Here is an 18,789-nt window from a genome sequence, read left to right on the forward strand (position 1 = left end):
GAGTTTCAGAGAATGTCATTAATTATAATGTTTGTCACCAAATTCATATCTGTGAGTTTGCCTTGTTGGGGTGGGGTTCCCAGCTTGAAAGCAAGCATATATTTAAGAGATATCCTAGAAGCATATGGAATGTGGCTTGTATAAAACATACATGCAGATTAGAAAAATGGTAAAGATGAAAAGGCCTTTGCAAATTATCATAAGAGAATAATGACTAACCTAATTGGCAGGCTTCATCCTCTCTCTTGCTTTTTCTTTGCTTCACATATTTCCATCATTTTTTGTTGCCTAGTAGTTTGTAACCAATCTGCATTCTTATTCTTTTAGTCCTATTTCTATTGGTACCAAAAAGTTCTCAAAATGGCGCTGCTGAAAGTGACCACTCCAACTTTCTGAACTCTTTTAATTCTTTATTTGTAGCTTTTTAATTGACACTTAGTGGGTAGTTTTGTTATAGTTACAGAGGTTGGCAAACATTTTCTGTAAAGGGCCAAGATAGTAAGTATCTTCAGCTTTGGAAAGCATATGATCTTGATCACAACAACTGAACTCTGCTTTATGAGTAAATCAGTCATAGACAACATGTAAACAAATGAGATGGCCAGATTTGACCCTCAGGCCATAATCTGCTGACCCCTGTTTGAATTAACTATAGGGCAAACTGTATCATCTTAATTATCTTTATAAAATCCATAACATTTTGCATAGATAGTAATGTATATTTATATTATATGCTCTATATTTTTTGGACTAGTATGAAATTGTATAATGGCAAACACTGACAACTAGTAAGGAGGGTTGATCATGAGTAACCTTGTAGTCCATGCAAACTTGGTACGGATTATGAGGGAGATAGAGCTTTCTAGGAAGGAAGACAGGTATTGACTGAAGATGGATAGCGGCTTTGGTTTTGCAGAAAGTATTTTGGCTCTGGGTGGTGAGCCTACATCAGAAAGAAAAATGATTCATCAGTTTCAATTTCTATTGCTCACAGCAACCTCTGTGCTCCTACTATTTCCCCCAAATGCCATTGTTTTTATAATGTAGTCTGTATTTTCCTTTACTATCATTGCCATTCAGATTCTTTGGCAAGTTTTACAGTGTTTCAAGCACAACGCTTGCTTTGAGTTTGAAGAAAGTGTTTGTGAGGACACAGTGCTTTAATTAAAAATTATGAGTGTACTATAGTATTCAGAGTGAGATTTCTGAGTTAGGGAAAGAAAATGTGGATAGCAGCCACTGTGAGTGGAGCTATCAGAAAAAAGTAAAGTGTGGTTCACATCCCTAAATAAGGGGTTGATACAACCTGATTTTTGTTATTCTCCATATACTAGGGTTGTATGTTCCCCAGCTCATTTGTTTTATAGAGTTTTCAGTTGGGTATATATTATAATAATAATAATAGTCAACATTATTTATAAGGGCTTACTATTACATATCAGGATTATGCTAATTGCTTCATATGCATTATATCACTATTCTGTATAGCAGTCCTGATGGAGAATTGTCTCCCCGTTTTCCAGAACTTTAAGGCAAGTGAATCATCTGCCCAACGTAAGGCTGCAAAGTGAGAGCAGAGTTAAGGGTTTTAAGTTGAGTTACTCAGATTCCAGTGATCACAGTCTTGACCATCAAAATCTCCTGGCCTTCATTTCTCACTGAGAGGTAATGGTACTGACCTCTAGTATGCAAATGTGTAGGTATGTGGTTCATTAGACTTGAATCCCCCCAAACAAAGCCTGTTCCTTATTTTTTTTGTCATGAACAGGATTACCAAAGGTACGGGCAGTAGTCAACAAATTAAACAAATTTCTAAGAAACTGAGTCATATCATCATGCCACATGTTCATACTTGCCTTGAAATAGGAAATAAGTCATTCAGTAAAAACATACAGGCAAAATAAATCTTAAACATGCAACTGTTAACCTACAATCACGATGTACTTTATATTTTTGCACATAGATCTAACATTGCAATTAAAAAAAAAAAACAGATTGAGACTTAGGAGGATTGGGGGGTTGGGGGGAGGCAGGTGAATTTCAAAAACAGCATGAATTTTCTATAATTAATACAGAAAATACACTGGTTTTCCCAAATGAATAATTTGATATGTTAACACTTCACCATAAAGAATGCATGCCACCTGGATGGGATCCTGGCACAGGAAAAGGACATTAGCTAAAAACTAAAGAAATCTAAATAAAGTGTGAACTAGTTCAAAACAAAACAAAACATAGAATTAGTAGCCTCAAAGTATGGCAGGGGACTTCCCTGGTGGTCCAGTGGTCCAGTCGTTAAGAATCTGCCTTCCAATGCAGGGGACGCGGGTTTGATCCCTGCTTGGAGAACTAAGATCCCACATGCTGTGGGGCAACTAAGCCTGCACGCCACAACTAGAGAGACAGCTGCAACGAACAGCCCGCGCACCCCAACAAAGACCCAGCACAGCCACACACACGCAAAAAAAGTATAAGGCAGTTACTTTGTAGAAAACCCCACAGTTTAAGTTTGTCTAATTTTCCTCAAGATTTGTTCATTTTTGGTGGGCCAAAAATGCCATGTACTTCTCAGGGCCTCTCATCAGAAAGCACATGATGTGAATTTGTCCCGTTCCTGGTGGTAGTTACTTTTATTACTTGGTTAAGATGTGTTTTCCAGCTTTCTTCATTCTGAAGTTAATTTATATTTGATACTTACAAATTAGTGAGCAATTTATAAGTGTTTTATGGGGAGATACTTTGAAACTGCAAATATCTTGTTCTTTACCACACTTGTACCTACCAGTTTTAGCATAGATTGATGATTCTTGCCTGAATCAAGTGTTACTATGGTGAAAGCCAAATGGTGATTTTTTTTTTTTTAATTCAATTGTTCTTTCTACACTTGTTAGTGATCTACTGTTAGGTAGAGCTCTCCTTTCTCCATTATTTATTCATGTATTTATATTAGGATGGACTCTTTTATTTTATTGTACAATGCATTCCTATCATCACTTATTTTGTTGGTAAAATTGCCCCAGGACTGACCTGACTTCAATCTGGTGCATATGTCCCTGACATGACTCGGATGTTCTTGAGCACTTTCTTCCTTTTTGGCACAAGATGATCCAGGCTCATCTTAGGCTTTATGTGCCCCAGCCCTGGAGTAAGCCATTTCTCTAAAGAGTCCTAGTTCTTTTCTGGTTCGATTTTACCAGATAGCTCCCCAAATAAGGTGTCTAACTTTTCTAAAATAGAAGTTATTATAGCATCCCAGTATTGCCATTCTAAAACTCTGGAGTCTAAACGGAGGGGGATATAGATACAAATAAGCTCAGTAGTAGAGTAATCCATATCTGAATGAACCATAGAATTTAGCTATTTCTTCAATTCTTCTCAGCTTTAGATCATCACCACCATTATCTTCCTTGAGACCATCAGGGCCAATCTTATCATGTTCTTTATCTCTGTTTTGTTAGCACAAAGAAAACGAGACCTCCCTAGGTCAATGAGATGGTCTCTCATTCCCATACAGCTTTGTACAACCCACATCTCTCAAACCTCTGGAGTTCCTTGGGCCATCATCAACAATCTATCGGTGTCAAATTTACCTTCCATGCTGTAAAACTAGATACTACACACATTTTCTTTTTTTTCCTGTTCTCTCTTTTTAGAAGAAAAATGCAAGTAAAACCAAGCAAGTTAGTTTAAGGAATTCAGTAAAGTCAACAAAAAAAAATCGCAAAAAGTATATCCATCCTAACGTACACACAGATTACCAGCCATCAAAGAAAACCAATGATGTGTAGTTAACTTTAATATTGAATGGTTAGTACAATGGCTAGCTCAGTAAGTGTTTGAAAAATGAGTAAAAAAATGGTTAATTCCCAATTAACAAGAACATTAATTAGAACTTCCTTCACCAACTTTAGTTTCAATAGGCTAGTTTCTTGATCAAACATTTTATTGTCAATCTAATAAAAAGAGGTCTGAGACATTGAAAAAAAAAAAAAGGTTTAACATAAACTTAGTATACAAAACCGCAATTCCACTCCTAGGTATCTACCCAAGGTAAATTAAAACATCCACATAAAGACTTGTATACAATTGTTCCTAGCATGATTCATAGTAACTCCAAAGTGGAACAACTCAAATGTCCAACTGATGAATGGCTAAACAAAATGTGATACATTCATACAATCGGGTACTGTTCAGCACTAAGAAAGAACTACTTATACTGCAACAATATGCTAAGTGAAAGAAGCCAGACACAAAAGACCACATACTGTAAGCTCTCATTTACCAGTGAAGGTAAATCTTCAGCAGAAAGCACATCAGAGGCTGCCAGGGGCTGGGTATGGAAATGGGAATTGATTGGAAAGGGACAGTGAGGGAACTTTATGCAATGATGGAAATGTTCCAAAACTGGAACATTTACCACATGTACTAAGTTTACAACTACATTTACTAAAAAACATAGAATTATGTTTTATGACATATAAGTTGTAGCTCAGTGATGCTGATTTTAAGATAAGCGATCCTAAGCAACTCACGGTCTAAAGCCAGGAAACACTGGCTTTCTACCTCACAGGAGCCAGGCAGACGTGGCTCACGGCAGTCCCAAGAGGCACTTTCACGGCGACTTCTGCCCAAACCACCCCTTCCAGCCCGTGTCCGCCTGGACATCACCAGGATCTCCAGCTTCACCTGCGCTGTAGTCGCTGCCCTGGCAGACACCACCTCCTCCAGCCCTGCTCTCCCAAGTCGTGGGAAAGCGACACGATACACATTTCCAGGGTTTCTGGCATGGCAGATGATAAGGACCGACCAGCCCAGGCCGCTGCAGGGGAAGGAGAGGAGCCCAGGAAGCGATGGAGGAGCCGAGCGGGGTGTGGGGCTACACACGCCCACAGACTCCCAGTTCCTTAAAAGTCCACCCGGCTCAGTGCAGGATACCAAGTCCATTTATGAAAAGAAGGCCAAATTGGTATTCTAGGACAATTGTAACTCTTCTTTTTGGACCAGGTGAGAAATTTGTATGGCATTCCAAAACATATGCTAGGAATGCCCAGGGTGCTGGTCCACTTGACAGTGTTACTGCTGTAAGCAGCTACTATCAGCTGCCAGGTAGAGGTTTTGTCTTGTCTTTCCTTTGGGAAAAAAGCCACATACACATGCTGCCACAGAACCAGCAGAAGCGGAATTAGCCTTCAAATAGATGCACCTAAACAAAATTTCCTCAAGAGCATCTCTCTGAATCCAAAGGCTATTTAGAACTTGTTCTCAAACGCAAATCAAAACCACAATGAGATATCACCTCACACCTGTCAAAATTGCTATCATCAAAAAGTCTACAAATGATAAATGCTGGAGAAGGTGTGGAGAAAAGGGAACCCTCTTACACTGTGAGAATGTAAATTGGTGCAGCCACTATGGAGAACAGTATGGCGGTTCCTTAAAAAACTAAAAATAGAGCTACCATATGACCCAGCAATCCCACTCCTGGGCATATATCTGGAAAAGATGAAAACTCTAATTTGAAAAGATACATGCACTCCAATGTTCATAGCAGCACTATTTATAATAGCCAAGACATGGAAGCAATCAGTCAACAGATGAATGGATAAAGAAGCTGTGGTACATATATACAATGGAATATTACTTAGCCATCAAATTGAATGAAGTGTTGCCATTTGCAGCAACATGAATAAACCTAGAAATTATCATACTAAGTGAAGTAAGTCAGGCATAGAAAGACAAATACTATATGATATCACTTATATGTGGAATCTAAAAAATAATACAAATGGATCTATTTATAAAACAGAAACAGACTCACAGACATAGAAAACAAACTTATGGTTACCAAAGGGAAAATGGGGGTGAGGGACAAATTAGGAATATGGGATTAACAGATACACACTACTATATATAAAATAGATAAACAACAAGGCTTTACTGTATAACACAGGGAAAAATACTCAATATCTTGTAAGAAACTATAACAAAATAATCTGAAAGAAAATTATATATATATATATCTGAATCACTTTGCTGTATACCTAAAACTAACACCATGTTGTAAATCAACTATACTTCAATTTAAAAAATATATATAAACTTGTTCTCAAACGTTATTGTGCTTCCCTGTGAGAGCACTAATATCCCAGCCCACCTCAATTAAATGACTCACTTCTGCCTACCCACCCACAGTACTGGTAGTTATACCAGAATCTCAATAGTGAGCCCCTCACACATCAGTGCCATCCCATTTAGTCTGTCACTGAACGAGAGTCCCAAAAAATGCAATTAGAGAATCATGGCCAGGTAGTCTCATGTCTTCCTACCTTCCTGGCTGCTTTCTCAGTCTCCTTTGTGGACTCTTTCTCCTCTGATCAATCTCTAAATGTTGAACTAACACAGGGCTTGTGGCTGGGACCATTTGTTATTTCTATCTTCTGTCTCATGGGTGATCTCATCCAGTCCTGTGGAGTTAAGTGCCAATTACATGCTGATACCCAGGGCCAGCTTCATGGGCATACCACTACCTGTGCAGTTGCACACGACTCCACATTCACAAGTCCCTGAGCTTAGTTTAATGGTCTGCTGATGCTGTGTTAAAAGCCTTAGTAATTTTATCTTGGTGTTTTGTTAGTAAGTCTGATGGGGTAGTGCAGCATGTGCAGGGGGCAGAGGAGATACCTGTGATATGTGGTGTATCACCATTCCTTGCCATCCGTTAGCATCTACAGTGCCCCAGGAGCACAGAATTCTGGTAGGCCCACCATACACAGGGTTCAGTGAGACTCAAAGAGAGAACAAGATGATTGTGGTATATCTACGAATTAAAGTGGGAGCACTGACCGCTTCAAGAAGCCACACTTACCATTTGAACTAGAACTTACTTTGAACACAGAAAAAAGACAATGGTGTTCTAAGAACACAAACAGCCAAGAAACTCTACACACATCCTGAAATGTCAGGGAACTCTGTGTGTGTGTGTGTGTGTGTGTGTGTGTGTGTGCACTGTGGGGGCCAGATGATAGTATGAAGGTTAAGGCCCATCCAGTGCACGGCAGGGCCCAGTATGAGAGACTTCCCTCTGCAACTATATATATATTTTTTTTTTTTAATTGAGATATAATTGACACATAACATTGTGTAAGTGTAAGGTGTACAATGTGTTGGTTTGGTACATTTATATATTGCAATATGATTACTGTAGTACCATTAGCTAACACTTTTTTCATGTTACATATTTATCATTTTTTTATGTGCTGAGAACAGTTAAAATTTAGTCTCTTAGTAACTTTGAAATTCATAATACAGTATTGTTGACTATAATCACTATGTTGTGTATTAGTTCTCCAGAACTTATTTATCTACTGGTTATAGGTTTGTACCCTTAAAACAATTTCTCCCCAATTCCCCCACCCCCTTATAACTTCTATTCTACCCTCTGTTTTTACAAGTTCAGTGTTTTTAGATTCTACATATAAGTGATATCATACAGTATTTGTCCTTCTCTGTCTGACTTATCTCACTTAGCATAATACCTTCAGGGTCCATCCATGTTGTCACAAATAGTAGGCATTCCTTCTTTGTCATGGCTGAAAAATATTCCATTGTATATATATACCACATCTTCTTTGTCCATTCATCCAATGACAGATACTTAGGTTGTTTATCTTGGCTCTTGTGAATAATGCTTCAGTGAACATGGGTATGCAGATAACCCTTCGAGATACTGATTTTAACTCATTCAGATATATATCCGAGAGTGGGATTGCTGGATCATATGGTAGTACAATTTTTAGTTTTTTGAGAAACTGTCATACTATTTCCCATAATGGCTCCACCAATTGCATTCCCACCAATAGGTTTCTCCACATCCTTACCAGCAATTGTTATTTCTTTTTGATAAAAGCCATCCTAACAGGTATGAGGCGATATCTCATTGTCGTTTTGATTCATCTGCAACTCTTTTAATTTCACATACTCTTGGGTTTAGTCATTTTCTTTTAGGATCAACAGCTGCACCCGAAAGTGCTCGCTGTTTCAACCATCCACCTTGTACTGATCCTAGGTCACCAGCCTGGACTTCTGATTCCCTCAAGGATATTTTACTTTGAGGTCCTGGCTCTCCTCCTTTTAGGCGGCAGCTATTCCCATCCCATAATATTCCTTTATCTCTGAATCTCAGAAAGGAAAAACAAATGGCAACAAGTTGCCATTTTTTTAACTCAAAGTCGTTTGAGATCCTCATGCAAATTGTTGCATCTACTCTCGCAAAGTTTGCATGCAGAGATAGGGCTGGAGAAGATGTCAACTCCCTAAATCAAGCCAAAAGTCCCCTCCCATGCCTTCCTGGTGTACATCAGTGTAGCACAGTGGTTATGAACATAGGTGCCAGAGCCAGAGTGCCTGCATTCTAATTCCAGGTTTACTCATATCTTGTCTGGGTGACATTTAGGAAATTGCTTATCTTCTCTGTAACCAGATTTCCTCTCTTTAAAAAAATGGGATAATAATAGAATTTACCTCATAAAGTTGTTGTGAGGTTTAAATAATTGTTCCATGCAAAGGGCATGTAACAGTGCCCGGCCTATACTAAGCATTATGAAACTGTCCTCTATTATTAATCTTTAATGGGTAAAAATGAGACATTTATTCAAGTACTGATTTAATGATTACTTATTGTGTGCTTAGCACTGGGGATACAGTGATTAAAAGAACAGACATGGTTCCTAGCTGCATGGATCTTACAACTTAATGAGAGAGACAGAAAATAACCAAGCATATAAACAATTAAATTAATACTTACAAAGTATAATAAATGTGTTAAAAAGAACAACTGTATGCAGTGAAAGAAGATATGAGAGAGACCTAATTTAGATATACAGTCACCAAAGAAAAGTTCTCCTAGGAGATGATACTTAAGCCAAGAACAGATGGGTCAAAGGAACTATCCATGGAATAGTAGGGAGTTGAGGTGGCAGGAGGAGCATTTTAGTCAGAGGAGACAGTGTGTCTCAAACCAGGAAGAAGGTTGTCTTGTGTGAGAACCTAAAAGAAATCTGGTATGTCTAGAACCTGTGAGCAAGGGGAGACAGCAAAAGACAAGGCAGGAAAGGTAGGTGGATTCAAATCATGCAAGGGCTTATATGTCATGGGAAAGATTTGAGATTTCATTTAAGTGTAAAGGACATCAGTGAAAACTTTTAAGAGGGGGACCAAAATAATCTGCTTTAAGTTATTGAATTATCACTGTTTCTTGTGAAGAAAAATGGATCTTTTGGGAAAAATCAGGGACACCAGTTAGTAATCTAGGAGACAATTTTAATGGCTGGATTAAGGTTTTAAAAGTGGATATGGGGACAAGTGAATAAGTTTGAAGTATGGTTTGGAGGAAAGATGGGTGGGACTTGCTGAAGGATTGACTGTGGAGTGAAGAAAAGGGAGGAATGAAGACTGACTCTCAGTTTCCTGCATGAGCAATGAGGTTAATTGTGGGGACACGTATAGTAATTAAGTGTAGGTGACAGAAGAAATGGGATGGGGCGAGTTATGTGGATGAATTTTCTGTTTCATTTGGACAGTTTGAAATAGCTGTGAGACAATTCATTGGGACTGCCAATTAAAGTCATAGCTTCAATATGAGTCACAGCTTCAGAAAATGATTTGGGTAATATAATTTGGGAGTTGTCTGTTTATGAGATGGTATTTAAAGGACAAAAATTGATGAAGTGCAAGTGACCAAAAATGCCCAGAACATTCTTGAAAAAGAACAAATTTAGAGGACACAAACTTCCTGATTTCAAAACTTACTACAAAGCTACAGTAATCAAGTTAATGTGGTATTGGCATAAAGATAGACATAGAGATCAATGGAATATAATTGAGAACTCAGGAATAAATAATTAATTTATATTCAATTGATTTTTGAAAAGAGTGCCAAGCAAATTCAACAGGATAAGGGGGGAGGATAGTCTTTTCAACAAATGATGATGTGACAATTGGATAGCCATGTGCAAAAGGATGAAGTTGTAACTGTAACTCACACTATACACAAAAATTAATTCAAGATAGATCATCGACCTCAATGTAAGAGTTAAACCTTGTGACACTGGATTAAGCAGTGACTTTTTAGATATGACTCCAAACCCACACACAACAAAATAAAAAAATAGGTAAACTGGACTTTATGAATATTAAAAACTTTTGTGCTTGAAAGTGCACCATTAAGAAAGTGAAAAGACAATCCACTGAATGGTAGAAAATATTTGCAAATCATATATTTGATGATGGTCTTGTATCTAGAATATATAAAGAACACTCAAAATTTAACAATAAAAAGACAACTCAATTGAAAAATGGGCATTTTTAGTTATTATTAGTCATTGAGGAGATTACCACTTCATACCTACTAGGATAGCTATAATAAAAAACACAATAACAATTGTTGATGAGGATGTAGGAAGATTGGAACCCTTATACTCTGCTGGTGTGATTGTAAAATATTTCAGCCTGCTTTAGAAAACGGTTTGGCAGTTTCTCAAAATGTTAAACAAAGAGTTTACCATATGACCTAGCAATTCTACTCCTAGATATATCCAAGAGAAATGAAAACATATGTCCACACAAAAACTTGTACACAAATGTTCATAGCAGCATTATTTATGATAGCCAAAAATTAGAAACAGCTCAAATACCCGCAAACTGATGACTGAATAAACAACTGTGATATACAAAACAATGTAAATTATTCATCAATAAAAAGGAATGAAATTCTGATACATGTTACAGTGGATGAACCTTGAGAACATGCTAAGAGAAGCCAGCCACAAAACACCACATATGATAGGTTCCATTTATTGGAAATATTCAAATCTATAGAGACAAAATGGATTAGTGGTTGGCAAGGTGTGTGGGGGTGAGTGCTTAGTGGATATGTAATTTCTTTTGGGGATGATGAAAATATACCAAAATTAGGTAGTGGCTATGGTTGTACAACTCTGTATTATGGTAAGTGAATTACATTTCAATAAAACTATTATTTAAAAAATCGATGCCATCACCTATGGAGAAAAATGTTAAAAAAGAGTATAGAGGGTGGGTACATAAGACTGATGTGTGAGAAATTAGTATATATGGAGGTCAGGTAGGGCAGAGGAGCAGGAGAAGGAAACTGAGATGGAATGGCTAGGGAAATAGGAGAAATACATGAGTGTGTGACAACACAAGCCAATTAAAGAGGGTCTCAAAAACAAAGCAGTGGTCAATATGAATGGGGGAGGAAAGGTATAGGAAGTTTGAAGGGAGAGATTATTTAGTGAAATGATTGCCACAATAAGGTTAGTTAATATATCCATCATCTCACATAATTACAGTTGTGTGTGTGTGTGTGTCTGTGTATGTGTGTTGAGAACTTTTAACATCTATTCTCTTAGTAACTTTCAAATACACAATACAGTATTGTTAACTATAGTCACCATTCCCAGAATTTTTCTTCTTATAAGTGGAAGTTTGCATCCTTTGATCACTTTCACCCATTCCCCTACCTGTGGCAACCACCAATTTACTCTCTATTTCCATGAGTTCATTTTTTGTAGATTCCACATATAAGTGAGATCATACAGAATTTGGCTTTCTGTGACTTATTTCACTTAATATGATGCCCTTAAAGTCCATCCATGTTGTTGCAAAGGGCAGTCTTCCCTTCTTTTTATGGCAGAATAATACTTCATCCATCCATGAACACAGTTTGTTTCCATTTCTTGGCTATTGTAAATAATGCTGCAATGGACATGGGAGTGAATACATCTCTATGAGATAGTGATATCATTTGCTTTGGACACATACCCAGAATTGGAATTGCTGGATCGTATGATCATTCGATTTTTAATTTTTAAAGGAAACTCCATAATTTTTCCATAGTGGCTGTACCAATTTACAGTCCTACCAACAGGGTTTAAATGTTCCCTTTTTTCCACATCCTCACTGACACTTATCTCTTGTCTCTTTGATAATAGCCATTCTAACAAATATGATGTGATATCTCATTGTGGTTTTGATTTGTATTTCCCTGATGATTAGTGATGTTGAGCATTTTTTTTTCATGTACCTGTTGGTCGTTTGAATGTCTTATGTGGAAAAATGTCTATTTAGGTTCTTTGCTCATTTTTAAATCAGATTTTTTTTTTTTGCTATCGAATTGTATGAGTTTTTTAAAAATATATTTTGGATATTAATCCCTTATTAGATGTTACAAATATTTCCTCCCATTCCATAGGTTGCCATTTCATTTTCTTGATCATTTCTTTTGCTATGCAGAAGCTTTTTTTTTTTTTTTTAATTATTAGCACCTTTAATTATTATTTATTTATTTGTCTGTGTTGGGTCTTTGTTTCTGTGCTAGGGTTTCCTCTAGTTGCGGCAAGCGGGGGCCAGTCCTCATCGCGGTGCGTGGGCCTCTCACTATCGCGGCCTCTCTTGTTGTGGAGCACAGGCTCCAGACGCTCAGGCTCAGCAATTGTGGCTCACGGGCCCAGTTGCTCCACGGCATGTGGGATCTTCCCAGACCAGGCCTCGAACCCGTGTGCCCTGCATTGGCAGGCAGATTCTCAACCACTGCGCCACCAGGGAAGCCCGCAGAAGCTTTTTAGTTTGATGTGGTCCCACTTATTTATTTTTGCTTTTGTTGCTTACACTTTTGGTCATATCAAAACATAATTGCCAAGACCAATTTCAAGGAGCTTTTCCCCTATATTTTCCTTTAGGAGTTTTATGGTTTCAGGTCATATGTTTATGTTAATAATCCATGTCAAGTTAATTTTTGTGAGTGGTGTAAAATAGGGGTTCAATTTTATCCTTTTGCATGTGAATATCCAGTTTTCCCAACACCATTTATTGAAGAGACTAGTTTTTACCCATGGAGCATTCCTGGCTCCCTTGTCAAATATTAGTTGACCATATAGGCATGGGTTTATTTCTGCGCTTTAAATTCTGTTCCATCATTCTGCATCTGTTTTTATGCTAGTGCCATACTGTTTTGATTAGTATAGCTTTGTAATACATTTTGAAATCAAGACATGTGATGCCTCCAGCTTTGTTCTTTCTCAAGATTACTTTAGCTATTTGGGGTCTTTTGTGGTTCCACACAAATTATAGCAGTTTTGTTTTCTGTAATGATGCCATTGGAATTTTGATAGGGATTACATTGAATCTGTAGATGGCTTTGGGTAGCATGGATATTTTACCAATATTAACTCTTTGATCTATGAGCAAGGGATATCTTTCCATTTATTTGTGTCTTTAATTTCTTTCATCAATGTCTTGTACTTTTCAGAGTAGAAATCTTTCACCTACTTGGTTAAATTTATTCCTAGGGATTTTATTATTTTTGATGTTATTGTAAATGAGATTGTTTTATTTCTTTTTCAGATATTTTGTTGTTAGTGTATAGAAAGACAACTGATCTGTATGTTGATTTTGTATCCTGCAACTTTACTGAATTTGTTTATTAGTTCTAAGAGTTTTTTTTGGGGGGGGTTGATTTTGTTTTTGTGGAGTCTTTAGGATTTTCTATATATAAGATCAAGTCATCTGCAAATAGAGATAATTTTACTTCTTCCTTTCTGATTTGGATGCCTTTAATTTTGTTTTCTTGCCTTATTGCTCTGGCTAGGACAATTACTCCAGTAAATAATTGTCAGTATTGATCACCCATTTCAAGATTGTGATCATGAATAAGGTGAAGACAGTTGTGCAATCTCTCTTTTTCTAACAAACTTCAGCTGCAAGCACAGAAAAGTCAGATTGTTGGGGTTGTCCAGAGCTTGAGTTTGGTCTCATGAATGCCAAGAAGGTAGGGAAGAATAAGAGAATTCAGGATTTTTAAACGGACTGCTTGAATTGATGAGGCATATCATCTACACTCCTCAAAGAGGAACGTGAAGCTAGGATAGTGGGTAGATTGTGAAAGTGGTGGAGTCAATGCATTGGAAGTCTCCAAGAGATTTAAAAGGTTGTAGTGGCAACAGGTGAGCAGGTGAGCTAAAAAGTAGGTGGTAATAGTCATGGAGTGGGATGTTTCATGCCAATATTTTAGAGACAATGGAATTTTAGGTGTTGACACTGCCTATGTAGGATGGAGCAGTGTGAGTGTGTAGCTAAGAAAGAGTTGAGGGAAAAAAGCTAAAAATTATTCAATTGAGAGGCCTGGGAATTGGATAGACTATCTATGTGCATATGGAAGACAATGAGAATTATGGCCCCCTTAAGCTACTAATGGTGGAGGTGGACTGCTCTCTCAAAATCTACTTAATGGTGACACCTAATGTGGCCTGAACAAAGAGCAACTCACAGCATCTTTATCTAAAGAAAATTGGTGTCACCATTTGCACATCGGAAATATTTTCTGGTGGTCATATCTAAGTGTGTACCAAGGACGTTCGTGCAGTCTCATTTAAAATTTAGAAAATCTTGAAGATTTTCTTTGTGGAATAGTTTTAACAATTCCTGTCTGAAAAATGACACTTTATTACTCTGTGGTCCTCTCCAGTTCTATAGTTTTCCAATTCATTCATTCATTCATTTGACAAATTTTTAGTCCTTGCATATGCTGTGTCAGGAATGTGCTAGCACTGAAAGTTCAGGTGAAAAATATATGCATAGCGGTGGCCCTCAGAGCTCCTGGTGTGATAAACTGTACAGTGGTATCCATTGTGTGATCAAGTATTATGTATCATTTGCACAATTCTCTTGTGTTGGTTAAATTTGTGGTTTGTGCATCAATAGATGCTTTATGACTCATTGTTAGGAACTGAAGGTAAGTAGAATTTTTTTGTAGTGTTGACATCACCATACCCGGCCATATTCATTATATGTATTATTTTTTCATTGTTTGCTTTGATTTGTTTGATTTCTTTGCCTTCTAGACTTTGACATTTTACTGTAAGACAGTGAACTAAGAATGTCTTGGAGTGACAACACATGATGGTCTTGTCCTAGAGTGTGTGTCACTGAAGTCTGCATAATTGAAAGATTTCCTAAACCAAGTGTCAGGAACTTGTTGCTAGAGCTACTTTCCCTGATTTCAAATCAGGGTCATTGAGCACATTTCCAAACGCTCCTCAGGGTTGTACAATTTGCTGAGAAAGTGGAAACGCAGGTTCTTTCAGCTGGGCATATGGGGCAGTCTGAAGCTGCCTTTGATGATCAAAAATCTCTTCTTCTTTTCAGCCATTTAAAATGTTACTTCAGCCTGCCCACAGTTCAAATGTTCAACCAGAGAAACCAGCTCTTTTCAGTATTTCAGTCAATCAAATATCAGCTCTTTTCAAGGTCCCAGTCAATCCAATTTCTTGGCACATACTACAGAATCAAGCTTAGCAATGAAAGGCAATTTGTTCTTCATTCAACTTCTTTAGGGACTTCATTTTGCAAACCCACTCCTGCCTGCTCTAATAAAAAGGAAAGAGTTGTAAATGTGTTTGCACATATATTACCCTTGTCCCTGTATCCTAGTATTCCTTTGGACTTCAAAAAAATGTTTATATTATGCTTTGTAAGGGAGATTTTGATAAAGAAAACAACTCTCTCGCCCTCCCCATTCTCACCATTTTCCTAAAATTTCCTAAAATTTCACAGATTTCCCACTTCTACATATTTCTGCTTAGTTGAGAATACTTAATGGTGATTAAAAATGAATGTGACATTGAAATTTATCATGCTATTAAAGTATGTCCACAGATCTTTATATAGAATTTATCTTCACCTTATCAGTGGGATTTAAAATTTTTCAAATCACAAGCAACTTGGATCTTGAGAATAAAGTACATACTAGGGTAAATAAGTTTGCTCATATTGCTTATAGCTATGAATCTTCAACTTCTTTACACATGAATTGAACTTTCCACCATTTTCCATAGAATGCCGGGTAGAATGTTCATTGTCAGAGAAAATATTTTTAAAGTACTATTTTCTTATGGCAAGTGATTTGAAAAAGCAAACAAATTGGGGCTTCCCTGGTGGCGCAGTGGTTGAGAATCTGCCTGCCGATGCAGGGGACACGGGTTTGAGCCCTGGTCTGGGAAGATCCCACATGCCGCGGAGCAACTAGACCCGTGAGCCACAATTACTGAGCCTGCGCGTCTGGAGCCTGTGCTCCGCAACAAGAGAGGCCGCGATAGTGAGAGGCCCGCGCACCGCGATGAAGAGTGGCCCCCACTTGCCGCAACTAGAGAAAGCCCTCGCACAGAAACGAAGATCCAACACAGCCATAAATTAATTAATTAATTAATTTAAAAAAACACACTGCTAAATTAAAAAAGCAAACAAACAAATTAATCTTTATGACCCATAATTGCAATGCCTGAAATCATAAAATTATTAGAAATAATGGAGTCCAAACTCTTTATTTTCTGGAAGAAACTGAAGCCCAGTAAGGTGAATTGAGTCTCTGAGTCATAGGGGAATTGTGCGGGGCTGAGACCAGGTGATGGTTTCCCAGTTCCCAAACTAGCTCCTCCCCACATGGTGAAGAAAGCCCTTCCCTATGCTAGTTGGTTCATTGATGATGGATGAGATACCATTTCCTCATCTATAAAATGAAGGGGTTGAGTTAAAACTCTAAGATTCTAGCCTGGCTAGAGAACAGTTGATCGTAGTCTCTGAATTTAATAAGAAATAATGTAAGTGGCAAGAGGAGAATGTGTGAAATGGGGCTGCTTGACACCATCTCAAATTTTAGTCATGTTTTTTCTCTTCCAAATAATAATACATATTTTTTTTTTTTGCATTTTTGTACCATTCTGTGCAGATTTAGGGGACCTTTCAATTACAGTGCACAGCACCCCCAGCAACAGAGATGGCTATGTGACTCACACCTGCCCTAATCATAGTACCAAACTTGTAACATACATATGGGATTTTATGTGCAGTCACTCGGAGAGACAGTTAAGAACTTTCCTCCAGGATGATGTAAACCTGGAGCTATCTGTGGATCTGTAGTCTCAACCCTCCACGCCCAACCCCAGCCCAAAATCTCTTGACGTGAAGGAAATCTCACTGGTGGAGGAGAAATAAAGGGCAAATGAGAGAAAGGGAAGGAGGAAAGGAGGGAAAGAGGGAGAGAGAGATAGAAAATATTAGAAAAAAGGGAGAGAAAGAGAGATAATCATTTGAACCCCTGGATTTATCTATGCCTGAAGTGTCTTCCTGGTCTTCCCAATTACATGAAGCAATAAATTACTCCTTTTTTGCTTAAGCTAATTTGAATTGGTTTTCTGTCACCTTTATCTGAAAGACTCCTGACAAATACAATTACCTATGGCCAATATAAGGGAATTGAAACTGGGTCAGGATAAAAGCTTAAAAAAAAAAAAATCCCAAGAATAGTGAGTAATATTGGTTGCGATCCTTAGTTATTTTTATTTACTCATTCATTTACTGGGCACTTTCCATATGCAAAGCACCCTAACTTTGGGGAGTTAAACTGAGAACAGAAAAAAAAAAAAAAAAAAAAAAAATGAAGCAGCAGAGCAAGTCAGAATGTGATGTGACCAACATCCCAACTTCAAGACACATAGTCTATGGAAGGCAGGAAGCAGTATCAACTGGGAAATCTGAGGAAGGCCTCCAAGAGAAGGTGAAGACCCATTGGGACACACCCAAGTGATTGGGCTGAAAGCAATTTGGTTGAAATGAAGACTGGTGAAAACAAAATAAAACTCTTTTGACTAGGATTTTCTAGTATTGGTAACTGTGGTGCACCATGGGATAGTTTGATAACTTTTAAAATGACCTTAATCATTTTTTTTCTACTCAGAATTTATGTAGTTTTCTTCTATCATCTTGCTTTAAAATTTTTTATTAATAAATGCTATTCTTAATGGAGAAAAGTTGGTATAATATAGTTGTGTAACAACTGATGGATTCTTAAATAAATTAAAATAGGTCATAAAACATACTGGATTGCATAATCCCATTTTTAAAGAAATTAATACATGTACATACTGAAGGATCTAAAAGGAGATGCACACCAGTGTATTAGCAGCTGGTGACTCTGGGTGGGTAGGTGGGCATCTTGGCTATTCTTTTATTATTTTTTTTAAACATTATTATTGGAGTATAATTGCTTTACAATGGTGTGTTAGTTTCTGCTTTATAACAAAGTGAATCAGCTATACATATACATATATACCCATATCTCTTACCTCTTGTGTCTCCCTCCCCCCCACCCTCCCTATCCCATCCCTCTAGGTGGTCACAAAGCACTGAGCTGATCTCCCTGTGCTATGCGGCTGCTTCCCACTAGCTATCTGTTTTACATTTGGTAGTGTATATATGTACATGCCATTCTCTCACTTCATCCCAGCTTCCCCTTCCCCTTCCCTGTGTCCTCAGGTCCATTCTCTACATCTGCATCTTTATTCCTGTCCTGCCCCTAGGTTCTTCAGAACCTTTTTTTTTTTTTAGATTCCATATATGTGTGTTAGCCTATGGTATTTATTTTTCTCTTTCTGACTTACTTCACTCTGTATGACAGACTTTATGTCCATCCATCTCACTACAAATAACTCAATTTTGTTTCTTTTTATGGCTGAGTAATATGACGTTGCATATATGTGCCACAACTTCTTTATCCATTCATCTGTCAGTGGACACTTAGATTACTATGTATAGTATAGTAATAGTAATCTATGTATTGTCTATGTATAGTATCATATCATCTGCAAACAGTGACAGCTTTAATCTTTCTTTTTCAATTTGGATTCCTTTTATTTCTTTTTCTTCTCTGATTACTGT

This window comes from Balaenoptera ricei, chromosome 14 (genome assembly GCF_028023285.1).
Source record: "Balaenoptera ricei isolate mBalRic1 chromosome 14, mBalRic1.hap2, whole genome shotgun sequence".
In the NCBI taxonomy this organism is placed as follows: domain Eukaryota; kingdom Metazoa; phylum Chordata; class Mammalia; order Artiodactyla; family Balaenopteridae; genus Balaenoptera; species Balaenoptera ricei.